This window comes from Schistocerca serialis, chromosome 1 (assembly GCF_023864345.2).
Source record: "Schistocerca serialis cubense isolate TAMUIC-IGC-003099 chromosome 1, iqSchSeri2.2, whole genome shotgun sequence".
Classification (NCBI taxonomy): domain Eukaryota; kingdom Metazoa; phylum Arthropoda; class Insecta; order Orthoptera; family Acrididae; genus Schistocerca; species Schistocerca serialis.
In genome coordinates, this window is record NC_064638.1 from 670130380 (window position 1) to 670145067 (window position 14688).

The window sequence follows — 14688 nt, forward strand, 5'->3', positions numbered from 1 at the left end:
GACGTTTAGAAGAGTAGCAGAGTAAAAAATTCTTATGACGCTACACTAAAGATCTTTTTCTAAAGCTAGAAAGATTAAAATTCAGTGATTTATCCTGCTGTGAACAGAGACATGTCTCACCATGTTTTAATGCTTCATTGCTACATTTGTACACAACGTCTGGGGCGTTTTTACTGTAACTAAACGAATCACATAGCCGGCCGATGTGACCGAGAGGTTCTAGGCGCTTCAGCCCGGAACCGCGCTGCTCGTACGGTCGCAGGTTAGAATCCTGCCTCGGGCATGTGTGTGTGTGTGTGTGTGTGTGTGTGTGTGTGTGTGTGTGTGTGTGTGATGTACTTAGGTTAGTTAGGTTTAAGTAGTTCCAGGTCTAGGGGACTGATGACCTGATATGTTAAGTCCCATAGTGCTTAGAGCCATTTGAACCATTTTTTTTCGAATCACATAGTAGGTCTAATACCATTGTTTCTTAAGTTTCGTCTTCAGTCTGTCGGACTTAAAGCAGTATTATGACACGAAAACAATGGAACAGACCATTAATAACACCTCTCTTAAACGTACTGAAGCCATTCGAAGATAACCTGACTGTTCGAAATAGGCAATGGCAATAAACAACGTGATTTAACTGTTCCATCAATAAGTGGCTGGTAACTGTTTTACAATAAACTGACTTACCAAAAAGTCTTAATTAAGGCTTTCATGATAAACCGATATAAAGTAACAGCTTAACTAACTCTTGACATAATTGTATACTTCCTGTATTAAGTCCACGTAAATCACAACCCACGTTTCACTCTGTTCACCCAAAGCCAAACAAAGATTTTCATTCCTTGCCCTCTTCCTATCTCCTTTCATATACGTCTACCACAGCCTTCTCTTCGCTGATTTTGTACTGCAATTATTATAAAGAAAGATCGTCGACGTCATCCTCCCGCCGATGGCGACAGCATTGTGGTCGGAGCACAAACTCGGATTGGACAGGAGTGGAGAGGGGGAATCAGGCGTGTCTTTGTCAAAAGATCCATCCAGCATTCATCATCACCTAAATAGGAAAACTACAAAAAACCCAAAATCTGGGTGACCGGAAGGGATTTCAACTTCGTACTCCCAAACGCGAGTCCAGTGTCTCATGACGACGCCATCTATCTCATTTGCCGCTATGGTCTTCGGACCACCTTTCTTACATGGCTTCGACTTTTCTTACGTTTACATATTATGACAGATACTGAAAAGTGTTACAAAATGAACACCTCGACAAACGCTACCAAATTAAAAAAACCAGTATTTCTAAGCCAGTGAGATACGTTGTTTAAAATTTCATCCTTATGTGGGTTTCTTTTCAGTAGACAAAAATGGCATTCCTGCATATGAAGAATGGTGTGGGAATATGATGGCTATTCGAAGTATAACATTACAGGAAGTTATAAGGTGGAGATTGTAACATTGCAAGACTATATGACTCGCAAGTGAAGCTCATCGCCCATCTTTCGAACTTTGGGAAACGTCGAATCATTGGCACGAGGAACGCAGGAGCATTGTACCGACAGAACGCACAGACAACGGGCTGTAATGCAGTGGCTCTGAACGAGTCGTGACCCGAGATGGACTCGGGGCGACAGTGTGTCAAGAAGATTTGGAACACGTCGTCCCAGAAGGACTAAACCAAGAGGATATTGTAGGATTGTCCACCTGGCTCTGAAGAACAGCAAATGGCGACAGGTGAAATCCGAGCAGACACTACAGGCGGTGTGTCACCGCGAGACGTCGGGTACATATTACTGGAAAGTGATTCGAGATCTTGAGTTGCCACGCATATTTTACGGATAACGCCATACGACGAACAGAAACATGCATCTTGTAGAGCCAAATCAACTAGGAAATTGAGTGGCATTCTGTGCTGTTCGGCGTTGAGTTTCGATTCTATTTGTAGCGGCCAAATCAACGCCAAAATGTCCGCAGACGACCCGGTTAATGATCGTAGGAGACAGTGATTACTGATACCCACACCTCTCCAACTCGGTGAAATTATGGTGTGGTGATCTATTTGACATGACATCGGCAATGATTTGGTGAGTGTTGAAAGGAGGCTGAATGCTCGCCATTATGTGGCAAGAATGTTAAACCTTGTTGTGGTGCCCTTCATGAGCAGCTACCAGATAGCATATTACAACAGGATAACAAAAGACCCTACACAGTAGTTCATACCATAAATATCATGAAGAATATACAGCTCTGTGGCCAGCCCAGTTCCTAGATTTGTCACCCACGGAACGTGTCTGGGATACGGTGGGAAAACGCAAGGGGTTGGAGAAACACAGCACATTGCCATAAGTAACACAGTATAAAAAAGCGACTGGCATTAAAACAGCTTCCAGTCGTCTCGGAACGGACAAATACAGGTTCAAAAATGGCTCTGAGCACTATGGGACTCAACTGCTGAGGTCATTAGTCCCCTAGAACTTAGAACTAGTTAAACCTAACTAACCTAAGGACATCACAAACATCCATGCCCGAGGCAGGATTCGAACCTGCGACCGTAGCGGTCTTGCGGTTCCAGACTGCAGCGCCTTTAACCGCACGGCCACTTCGGCCGGCACAAATACAGGTCCGGTATGGTTTTCAAGTGATTCTTATACCATTCTTCCTGTATAATAGTGCCAAGTTCAGGTAACGGTGATGGTGGTGGAGAGCATTATGCACCCTTCTCTCCAAAGTAGATCACAAAGGCTCAGTAATATTGTGATCTGGTGACTGGTGACCAGGGGAGATGCGACAATTCATTCCTGTGGTCTCAAAACTATCCTGGACGATTCGAGATGTGTGAGCAGAGCCCTGTGTTCTTGGAACACAGCATCGCCTTTGGGGAACAAATACTGTCCAGGCGATAACCCTCATCAGCCAAAATGGTTATATAATTCCCAGCAGTAATGCTATCTTCCAGGGTAACCGTGAGCGCCATGGAATACCACAATATGGCTGCCCAAGTCATCATCGAACCCCCACCATGTTTCACTTTTGGGACGTAAACTCGTCCAGAAGTTAGAAATAGTGCGAAACGAGACTCATCTGACCAAAAGACTTCCTTCAGCTGCTCCATAGTTAACGTTTTATGGCTTCTGCAGCATGTTTTCCTTTAACTGGCATTTGCATCACTGTTGAGTGGTTATGGAATTTCAGCTCGTCCTGCGTTTCCCTGCTTATGGGGCTCTCTTCGTGTCGTTATGATTCGGACAGGATTCACGAGTGCGACATCCAATTCTGCAGTGACTTTCGCAGCTTATTTTTCGTCACAAGTCCTCTTCAGTGAACGTCTGTCACTCAACACACACTTTCAACCGCGCTGTGACTTAGCGGATAATGATCTTCCGCTTTCCCTGTATGCGGTGTATATCTTCGATACGGTGCTCTTGAAACACTGAGGGTCCCTTGCTTGCGGAAGCACCTACCATAGGAGTACGAACAATTTGCCCACGTTCAAATTTTCTTAGCTCTGATATAACGCACTCACAACTACACAGAACACTGTTCTGACCACGACTGACACTTGCAATGCACTGATGACATTGCGGTGATCAAATACAGCAGTGCAACCTGCAGGCTTGGCTAGCATCTTTTTTCCACATTTTTGCCAGCCCCTGTATACTGTCATGTCAGCCTCCATCAGCCATCTACATGGACTGACATAGCATCTGTTTCAGGCATGCCAACAAATTCCTCAATATGACATTTGGAGGCTGTCAGTTTCCATGCCTCAATAAATACAAGAGAACATTCGTGTCCCTGAGTGTCACACTGCATACTCATGTTGATGGTGAACATCAATTCCGAATGGAATAAAAGTTCAATCATTTAACAACTGTTCTGTGATCAACATCGCAACCAAGTGTGATAAATATGGGTCTTGTGTATCACGACGGAAAGTTCCCATTTTAGCCTGTGTATTACATATGTTGCTCACGTATGAGGTTTCATATCATCGCAAACTGAAATTTCTTGCTCTTATCAGATATGAAAATAAAGTTTAAGGGAGAAATAGTTGATACTGTCAAGGATATTCAAGCGAAATAGCTGAGGGTACTGATCACCCTAACAAAGAAATACTGCGAGGATGTATTTCAAAAGTGGCAGAGCGGTGTATTCGTTGCCAATGGGACTATTACGAGGGCTATCCACAAAGTACATTACGTTTTGGAATTAAAAATAAATAAAGTATTGGATTTTTTTTATTATATACAGATGAAAGTCACACTTAAATACTACTTTTCTACATAGTTGCTATTTAAATTAAGGCACTTATCGTAGCGATGGACGAGCTTGGAAATTCCTTCGTTGTAAAATTCGGCCGCCTGCACCTTTAACCACGTGGCGACTGTCTTTTGGGACAGAAAAGGTGTGATTTTTGTGGATTTCCTGGAAAGAGGCACTACAATAAACTCTCAAAGGTATTGCCAAACTCTGCACAACCTCAGAAGAGCAATACAAAACAAGCGCAGGGGAAAGTTGGGCTCAAAGATCTTCCTGAGTCACAACGACGCCCGGGCCCACACGGCAAATGCCACTCGTGAAGTTCTCGAATCTTTTAAGTGGGAGTTGTTTCCTCATCCGCCGTACAGTCCCGACCCGGCACCGAGCGACTTCCACTTATTCCCAGCAATGAAGAAGTGGTTGGCTATGCAGCGTTTTGATGACGACGCACAGCTTCGAGAAGAGGTAACCACGTGGTTGAAGGCGCAGGCGGCCGAATTTTACGACGAAGGAATTTCCAAGCTCGTCCATCGCTACGATAAGTGCCTTAATTTAAATGGCAACTATGTAGAAAAGTAGTATTTAAGTGTGGCTTTCATCTGTATATAATAAAATTTTTTTCCAATACTTTATTTATTTTTAATTCCAAAACGTAATGTACTTTGTGGATAGCCCTCGTATGAAGGTGATTGCGCAGAATCAGATCTAGACGCAATAATTTTAATTAATATACGTCGTACTTCATGCCGTCATGGTGGCAGGAGGACGGTGTGTACATATGCACTGCGTAAAATGGGGTGTAGTCACTATTAGATTTTGGTCAAAATCGATGTGCTGGCTTTTGACGATAGAGTAGCTGAATAGGCGATCTGCAGGTATAAAAAGAAGGTACAGAGAGAAGCATTAAGCCTGAGTGTACATCAAGGATTTTTCATGCCCACACTGGCAAGGCCAATTCAGCCATTACATCCAGCTGGCCGGCTGATTTGAGGGAGAAGACCAGACAGCGAGGTCATCGGTCTCATCGGATTAAGGAAGTATGGGGAAGGAAGTCGGCCGTGGCCTTTGAAAGGAACCATCCCGGCATTTCCCTGAAGCGATTTAGGGAAATCACGGAAAACCTAAATCAGGATGGCCGGACGCAGGATTGAACCGTCGTCCTCCCGAATGCGAGTCCGGTGTGCTAACCACTGCGCCACCTCGCTCGGTTACATCCAGCCATTAGAAACAAAGAGTGTGCTACAAATCAGTTCACCTAAATTTTGATCACACATTCTGACAGTTGATGAAAGTACTAATTGAATGACCGCAATCACAGGTCGATTACACGTATATTAAGCAAAAAAATCCATCCCAATAAATTAGTTATGCGCATTTTTCTGAAACTAGGATAGACTATCAAACAATAATGTCAGAATAATATGTGATTACTATAAATCATGTTTATTTAAAAAAATCCCTGTACGGTACTGACCATTTGACAAATCTGTTTCCATTCAAATTTTGCTCGTGGCCCAAATCGTCTCCGAGGGAGATGTTCTAATTGGCCTCGCGTAAGTCTTCGCCCCCCATCTTTAGGACTTAACAAGGACCGAGCGAGGTGGCGCAGTGGTTTGCACACTGGAATCGCATTCGGAAGGGCGACGGTTCTATCCCGCGTCCGGCCATCCTGATTTTCGTTTTTCGTGATTTCCCTAAATCGCACCAGGCAAATGCCGGGATGGTTCCTTTGAAAGGGCACGCCGGTTTCCTTCCCCGTCCTTCCCTAATCCGATGACCTCGCAGTTTGTTCTCTGCCCCCAAACAATCCAACCCAACTCAACAAGGGTAGGCCAGCGCAGTTTCTCTGCAGGGTTGGCAACGTATACTACGTTAGCCGTGGAAGCACACCGCACGGCCGGATACACAGAACTTCGCTTCATTCATTACTCACTCGAGTCTCATTCGTTTCTCGTTCGTTTACCATGGCCTATTCTGCACCAGGTGTAAAAACAACCCCAGATGAGGTCTTCTGGCCAGTAATGCCCTGCGATCATAACTTTTCCATCGCTTCGTGAGAATATGGTATCGAAGGACGTGGAAGATGAGGCCACGCATTCCTGGTGTCGATGCCACGAGCTGCCGGTCACCTAAGTGCTTTCCCTAAGCTTGTAAGTGTTACGGTCTATGCCGCCCCTTGCAACCAATCTCACGAAATCTAGTGGCTGGTCAAAAACATCGGTTCTCACTGTATAGTTTTGCCCTTGAGTGCATCTGAAATTAGAAGAATTTTCTTTGTTTGCTATGCAAAGATGGTAGTTACTTCATCTGTAGCCATCTTGTCGTATCCCGTTTTAATATACTACGGCCTGGAGTAAGCGAAAGCCTCTCTCTCCTTTTTTTTCAGTTCAGAAATTTTCCCTACTGTAACACGGTTATTTGCACCAATCCATATTGTGCATTAGTGGCTCCCGTAAAGGAACGGGTGTCTCAAATTAGGGTTGGAAAAATACTCTGATGGGTCAAAATTTATGATCACTTGCTTAATAGCTTGTTTGCCCGTCTTTGGGACGAAGAACATAACTGAATCTGCGTATCAGGGATCCGACAATTTGTTGGTAGGTTTGTGAAGGCATTAGATGTCTATGCATGGGTCAAGTAATTCGCGTAAACAACAGGCCGCTGATTTGCGTACGTGGCGATGGCGCCCGATAGTGACCCAGATGGGTTCCATAGAATTTACATCAGGCGACTTTGGCCCCGAGAGATCAGCATGAGTTCACTATAATCCTCCTCAAACCACTGTAGCACGGTTCTGACTCCGATACTAGGACAGTTATACTGCTGAAAGATGACTTCGTTGATGGGGAAAACACAAAGCATGAAGGGATGAAGGTGGTTCACAGCTGTCAGCGTGTCTTTGATTACTGCCACAGGTCCAACGCAACCGCAGGTCCCATAGCGTAATACTACTCCCACCAGCCTGCTTTCGTGGCGCATTGCACGTTTCGAGCCGAACCCGAAGAGTGGTGTGTTCCGCAACACTTGTGCATGCACTAGCATTGTGCTCTTTCGGCAGAGGTGCCACAGATCACCCCCCCCCCCCCCCCACCCCCATCCTACTTTACGTAACAGAACAAACCTCCGAATTGCACCTTCTGTGAAGAGTCGTGGATGTCGAACCCTTCAGCGCCTAGTGGTAGTTTCACCGTCCTCACATCTCTTTCCGTGGATGCTCACGACAGTAGCACGTCAACATTCGACCAGCTTCGCTGTATTCGAGATACTCCCTCCCCACCCATAGACACACGTACTTAGCGGTGAAAGATGGGTAAAAACAAACTGTCAAATTTAACTATTATCTCAATTGAATACTACACATCTGTTCAATGACATACTCAAAAAGTCTGCTTCGCCCAAAACAAGAAAATGCAAAGTAAAACTATAATAAAAATTTGTGCAAAGGGATATTTTTCTCAAGGCTTAACTTTAGCCACTTTTCTTGTATTTATATCATTAATTATTAATTATTCATGAATTACCAATCATTTATTAAGAAGAAATGAAATATGTTCTTCGTTATACATCATGCAAAAATGCACCATAGCTGCTTTAAACATTACGAGACAGATTTTGTTTTACTTTTAATTTTTTAGAAAGTAGATACAATTTGTAATTTATTTATGACAAAGAAACATTTAATTTTTTGTTTGAAATAAGTGTCAGTATAGTTCAATTAACTGATATTTTTCAATACTGCACCATTTTATGAACCCTACTCATAAAATAATAAAATTTTTGTAAAACTTTTTAGAAAAAATGGAAAATTTCAGTTTTTTCCTTGGGGAGGGGGGGGGGGAGGGGGTGGCAGGAGGAGGGGGAGGGGGCACAGCTTTGGCAGTTCTGTCAGGTGTGGTATATCACCTCGCTATGGTTCTGCCAACAGGTCAAATGAACCTGTGACAATACATGCTGTCCTTTGCATGCATTCAGCATTCCCTGTTTGTTCTATTTCAGATGGGTTCCACACAGCTGATCAATATTCTAGGATGGGTCTGCTTTTTAGAATGATTACATTGCTCTAGTATCCTACCAATGGACCGGAATTCAGTAACCCACTCTACCTATGAGTGAGCTTACTTCATTGCTCCATTTCATTTCCCTACAGACTGTAAGAACCAGATATTTGTACAAGTTGAGCAACTGTAACTGCAGCTCACTGATGATATAGTCCCAGGATATTGCTTTTTTGTAAAATGCACAATTTTACTTCTACCGACATCTGCAAAGACACAACTATGGAGCCTGTGGCAATGACGTCATAAAGAAATAATACATAGTTTAGTATGAAAAGTTCAAAATGATCATTCAAATAGAGCTTCAGTTTTGGAAAACACGTTCCATCCAGTCCTGGATATTTTTCTGATCAGATTCATCAAATTCTGAAGACTATAATCAGCCCAGCCAGACTGGATACAAAATTGTTTGTAATATGGATCTTCAGTTGCAGTAACGGACTCACCTGAAGGAAGGAGCTTATTTCAAGCTTCGTGCAGAGTTTGAATACTGTTTTTTGTCATTCCTTTGTTTTTCCCAACCAAAGTTCATTGTTTACTGTCAAGTACACCTGTACTTTTTGTAAGAGCATTACTGTTCTTTTTAATGTCCAATATTGTTGTATTTCCAACTACATATTCATGAGCTAGCTTTATTCACCAGCAACTTCCTACAACAGGACTTTTATTTTAAGCTTACTGGAAACACTATAAACAATGCATTTAAATTTAGTGTACGCTGTGAATGAGAGAACAACATCATGATCTGCCACAACCCAAGGTTCGTACAACACATACTCAGAGCAATGGAGAAATCACCAAACTGGCCAGCGCATTGGCAATAGAACTTTTACACAGAGGCGTGCAAATTTGTCTTTAATGACGGGAAAACTTTCAAAACAAATAAAACAGGTTTTTTATTTTTTATATATATATATATATATATTTTTTTTTTTTTTTTTTTTTTTTTTTTCTCTATGCATTTCGATGGTTCACCTTAGCATCTTCAGGTGGAGAATTGTTTGTACACACGGCTGATGTTGGTGAAGAGTACAGACATCTTTTCACAGTCACAGACCAAGGGTAGTGTAGGTTATTTTACATCTTTTCGTTTAGAAAAGACACTTTAAACGCTAAAAAAAAAACATGAATTTCTGGCAGCGAATTGTATTTACAGGGCCAGTAGAGTGTAAAAGGTCTGCATGCTGTCTCCACTGCATATTACATTTACACTGTCATTTCAAAGATGTTGCACATGTTACAGACATGTTTGTTTACATTGGATACAGAGATACAAGATTAAATGGTTTCTACAAAAATATGTTTTTCTTTTTTAACGACATGAATGGGTTGCACCCAAATAATGACATGTACACAACTCAGTTACTGTATTAGGTAGCAACATATACTTTTTTGTGAAAGTGCTGCTACATTGGATGCAATAATAATGACTAAATGGTTGTGTTGTTGTTGTGGTCTTCAGTCCTCAGACTGGTTTGATGCAGCTGTCCATGCTACTCTATCCTGTGCAAGCTTCTTCATCTCCCAGTACCTACTGCAACCTACATCCTTCTGAATCTGCTTAGTGCATTCATGTCTTTGGTCGCCCTCTATGATTTTTACCCTCCATGCTGCCCTCCAATACTTCATTGGTGATCCCTTGATGACTCAGAACATGTCCTACCAACCGATCCCTTCTTCTAGTCAGGGTGTGTCACAAATTTCTCTTCTCCCTAATTCTATTCAATACCTTCTCATTAGTTATGTGATCTACCCATCTAATCTTCAGCATTCTTCTGTAGCACCACATTTCAAAAGCTTCTATTCTCTTCTTGTCCAAACTATTAATCGTCCATGTTTCACTTCCATACATGGCTACACTCCATACAAATAGTTTCAGAAACGACTTCCTGACACTTAAATCTATACTCGATGTTTACAAATTTCTCTTCTTCAGAAACGCTTTCCTTGCCATTGCCAGTCCACATTTTATATCCTCTTTACTTCGACCATCATTAAATGGTCATGTACACAAAAATGTTTTCATTTTGTTTTAAAAAAATGTTAATGGGTTGCTCTTGAATATAGATTTGTGCACACTTTTAATTATTACATTAATTTCTTATGTATAAAAATATTTGAACAGATCATGTATATGTACTGTAGGTTGAACTTATCGAGGGATGAATGGGAGTGATTACATTAGTTGCTGTACATTAAAACTGTAAATTATGAAAATTCTTTAAGTACTTTATCAAATCTTTTTCAAAAGTTGATTGTGCCTGTTTCACTGACGTCATTGAGTAGGTGTTCCCCAAGTTTCTTTCTGTGTATACTGATCTCTCGTTCTTCATATAAAGACATTCTGTGTTGTCTGTTCAGTGTATGTAGTATTTCAAGTTTGCTTTCTGTATTGTCAGATGGATGACCTGTATCTTTTATATGGGAGGTTATTGCAGATTTGTGTGATGTGTTGTGTTGGAAGGCGTTAGTGTGTTCTTTGCCTGGGAGGTAGCTCCAAAAAACATCTAATGTGTTGTGCCTCCAAGATAATTTGTTGTTCTACATGTAAGAAACTGAAAATTTAGTTTTGTGTGTGAAACCTGGAGAGAAGATTAAATATAAATGATAAAGAGTCAATGAAGTGCCTATCCTTATAGCCATAAACATGTACTACATGAAAATTGTGTTTAAACAAATAAAAGCATAGGGAGAAACGTCACTCCTGGTCGACTACCTTACGATGAAGACATTGTGTCTCAGTTTATGCAATTTCACTACGAATGTGTCTCAAATATTGGCATTTCAGCTCATAGATACCATATTATCATAAAATTGTTGTAATACTTCTCAGTTCTAGAGCCTGCCTCAAAAGTTTAGGGAGAAAATTGTATGGGCGGAGGAGGATCGTAAGCCGAGTATTTTAGAATAAGACACCAAAGGCGAGTTGAATGTTCCAGGCAATACAATGTATGGAAGGAGCAATGCATGTTACGTGTTTATACACTGCTTCTGTTTATAGAAACACCTGCAAGCCTCTGATGTGTCCACAATGGATTTTTTTCCTGTCGTGTTACATAAAGTTTTCAGTGTTTGAAACTCCAGCAGAAAATGAAGGAAAACTAGACATCTGTCTCTCTGTACAAGATACAGCACAATCAAATTAACGGTCCTTGCTATGAACCAGGGCCGTATTGAGGAGATCGTGTGCTGTTTGCGGAACTGTCAGAGCTGTGTCCCCTCTCCCCATCCCTCCTAGAAAAAGTACCTTTTCACAATTTCTTCTACAAAGATTTACGAAATTTTTTAATCTGTAACTTAAATGTTATGTCATTTAATATAATAATACTTAAAGGATCTATCGAGATAAGAAATATTGCATACAACAAATTAAATGCAGCGTTGCAGTTAACAAAACAATTGCGTAACTTTCTAAAAAAGCTAGAAATAAAACAATGTATGTCATACTGTTTTAGTGTGATGTATAATAAGGAACAGAATTATTTATTGCGCAGAAATCAATAACTGTAAATAAGAGAGAGAGAGAGCTAGGATTAAGTGTTCAGAAGACATTCCTTTGCGAGGATTGTGTTTCTACTATAATTTTACATTCCATTTCCTTGCTCTCAGCGAAGCACACTCATTGATTATTTCATTAAGAATTTTAGCGAGTGTATCATATTCTGTCGACAAGACAGCTGAATGTGACAGTTTGCTACACCCCTACTCAACCTTGGGTAATTTTTACATCATCTTTAACTTAATGAAACCATGTTGACAAGATGCTGCCGTTCTGCAGTTATCATACATATCCTCCAAGGTAATTTCGATGTTTCAATAAGCATCTCCTTATCTATACTCCGAAGAGAAAAAAAACTTTAAAATATCCAAACAGGAAGTATGTCAGTGCTACTCATCAGCTGTTTCTCGCGGAATTTTGAAAGACGCTGATCCGTTAACTAGCTCAGCTCTATCGATATTTCTGCTATATTTTCCACGAAAATCTGCTGCACATATTTCAATATAAGTTACCGGAGCTTCCATTTAACGCGTTCCTGAAAAAAATGAAATTGAGATGAAATGGTGAGTTATAAGCGAGGTCGGTTTTCCGTTTTATTTATATTCCATTCAATACTTACGAGTACTCTAGCGTAAACATGATCCCTGCAGCCCTCAGGTTGCAGAAATTGGCAAAACTCAAAGGCTTCGTTAAACAGCATATTTGCTTCCGCACCCGCTCACCAACATTAGAGATCCTACAATACTGTAGCAAAATTCCGTTGTTAAAAATGAGCTAGCTGTTAGGCGTCACCTGCACGAACCAAGCGCACTGTTGACACATATCCCATGTGACGTCTATTTCGTAATTCTTTCTGTACTACCCCAGCTAGCACTCAAGCTTATTTCAAGGTGGATATTGAGTTTAGGTTCAGTTGAAAATTCAAGATTGAAAAATCAACCTGTTACACGGCTTGTTTCAAGGTGGGTATTGAGTTTAGGTTCAGTTGAAAATTCAAGATTAAAAAATCAACCTGTTACAGAGTTTACATCAAGCTGTAAAAATTTAGCTTGAATTAAAATAATTTTCCCAAGCTTGAAATAAACTGTAATTTCCCTGGAAGGCTGTACAGCAGAAGCGCGCGCAGCATAGCTTCCATAGACGTCCACGGGAAGCGCCACAAGCGTTTATAAGCCGTGACGTAAGGGTGTTGTCGTGTGTGATGTCATGACGGCGCGGAGTTTGGTTTTAGTATGGCTGTCTCCAGTTCTGTTTTATCTTATTTTATTTACTTTTCTGTGCATTGCTATGTTTACGGCCATTTTACCTTTGTGACGCGCGTTAATGGTTGTGGTTTGTTGACAAGTTTGTTTTATACTAGAAAACAGTTCGGTACGTTAATGTTACAAATGTTAAATATTACGTAACGTAAGGAATACCATATTCTTTTACGTAGAAAAATTGAGCCTGGATAAAAGTGAAATGGATTACCAGCTAAGAATACATATTACAAGTTGTTGTGCAAAAAGAGGTCATTTTAAACTAACTCTCTAATACGTGGCACAAATAAATTAAAACTTCTTCATAATTTTTTCACACCATTTCCATTCTGATATTTATTTAATTAATTAGGTTCAATAAATTCAGATTAATATTTATATAGCTTAAAACAAGCTGTAAATACTAGGCTGTATTCCACGTGTGTAGATACAGCTGGAGCCAAGCTTGATAAGTCAAGCTTGAAATATAGCTTGAACTCTGCCAACTTTGATGTTTGTTTCAAGCTTGAATCCAGCTAACAGGCCTGAATATTCCAGCTTTGATCAAGCTTATATACTTGAACTTTACAGCTGGAAACAAGTTTGAAACCGGCTTACTGTGCTATCTGGGACCTGGAGCAAATGACGCTGTGCCAACAGCGTGCGTTTACAGTCTCGGGCCGAGGGAAAGGCTTCTTTAGAGCTTTAATTGGGTGAAAATACATTCACAATATGTCACAGCCTTTGCTATTTTCATAAATATCCTCAAAGCCATTTTGATGTTTAGATAAGAGTCTGTTAACCCATGCATTGAGGAAAAAACCTTCAAAATATCCAAATGTATGCTGTGTCAGTACCCAATTCACCTAGAACTTAAAAATGGACATTTCATTAACTATCACCCTGTATCAATATCTCTAGTTTCATTAACTATCACCCTGTATCAATATCTCCAGCTTTGGTGACAAAATCAGATGCACAATTTGCAAGATAAATTACAGAGCTTTCATTTAGTGTGATTCAGGACAGGAAATTAAAATGAAATGAACTGGTGTGAGATATTTGCGGTCTGTTTTTTATTTCACTTATTATCCTATCAAATACTTTGAAGCACTCTAACCCTAACAGTCTTGGTCCAGTCTTCAGTCAGCCGAAGTTGGCAAAAATCAGAACCTCTTGGTCAAATAGCATATTTCCTTCAACACCCACTCACTTACATTTGAGGTTCTATAATACAGTATCCGAATAGCAGCAAAAACTCCACTGTTGAATATTGATGAGCTGTGTAGGCTTCAAATGTATGAACCAAGTGCACTGTTGCCACTGAAATCATGTTTGCGATGGACATCTATTCTGTAGTAGTGGTTTCTTTATTATACTGCTTGGACGAAATGACACTGTGATACCAGCACGCGTTTGCAATTGCGGGTGAAGGGAAAGCATTCTCCTCATAGACAGAGGATAGGAACACAGGGGGTAGGAGTGCTCATGTAACAATATTTTAGTTTTGTGCCAACTCTGTGTCCTTAACTGGGTCTATTTCACCACCCCATTTGTATGGCCTTGCTTGTGGGAGAGCATCACACAAACTATCTCATGAAAGCCTACTTATAAAGTTTCAAGATGCAGATTTAAGTGAGGAATCTATTCA

The 14688-nt window shown here is 40.8% G+C and overlaps 1 protein-coding gene across 1 annotated transcript in view; it reads left to right on the forward strand.

Annotated features, from left to right (window-relative positions):
* LOC126422867 (phosphatase and actin regulator 2-like) overlaps positions 1–14688 on the forward strand; it is a 110711-nt gene that overhangs the window by 63456 nt on the left and 32567 nt on the right. The window lies entirely within an intron of this gene.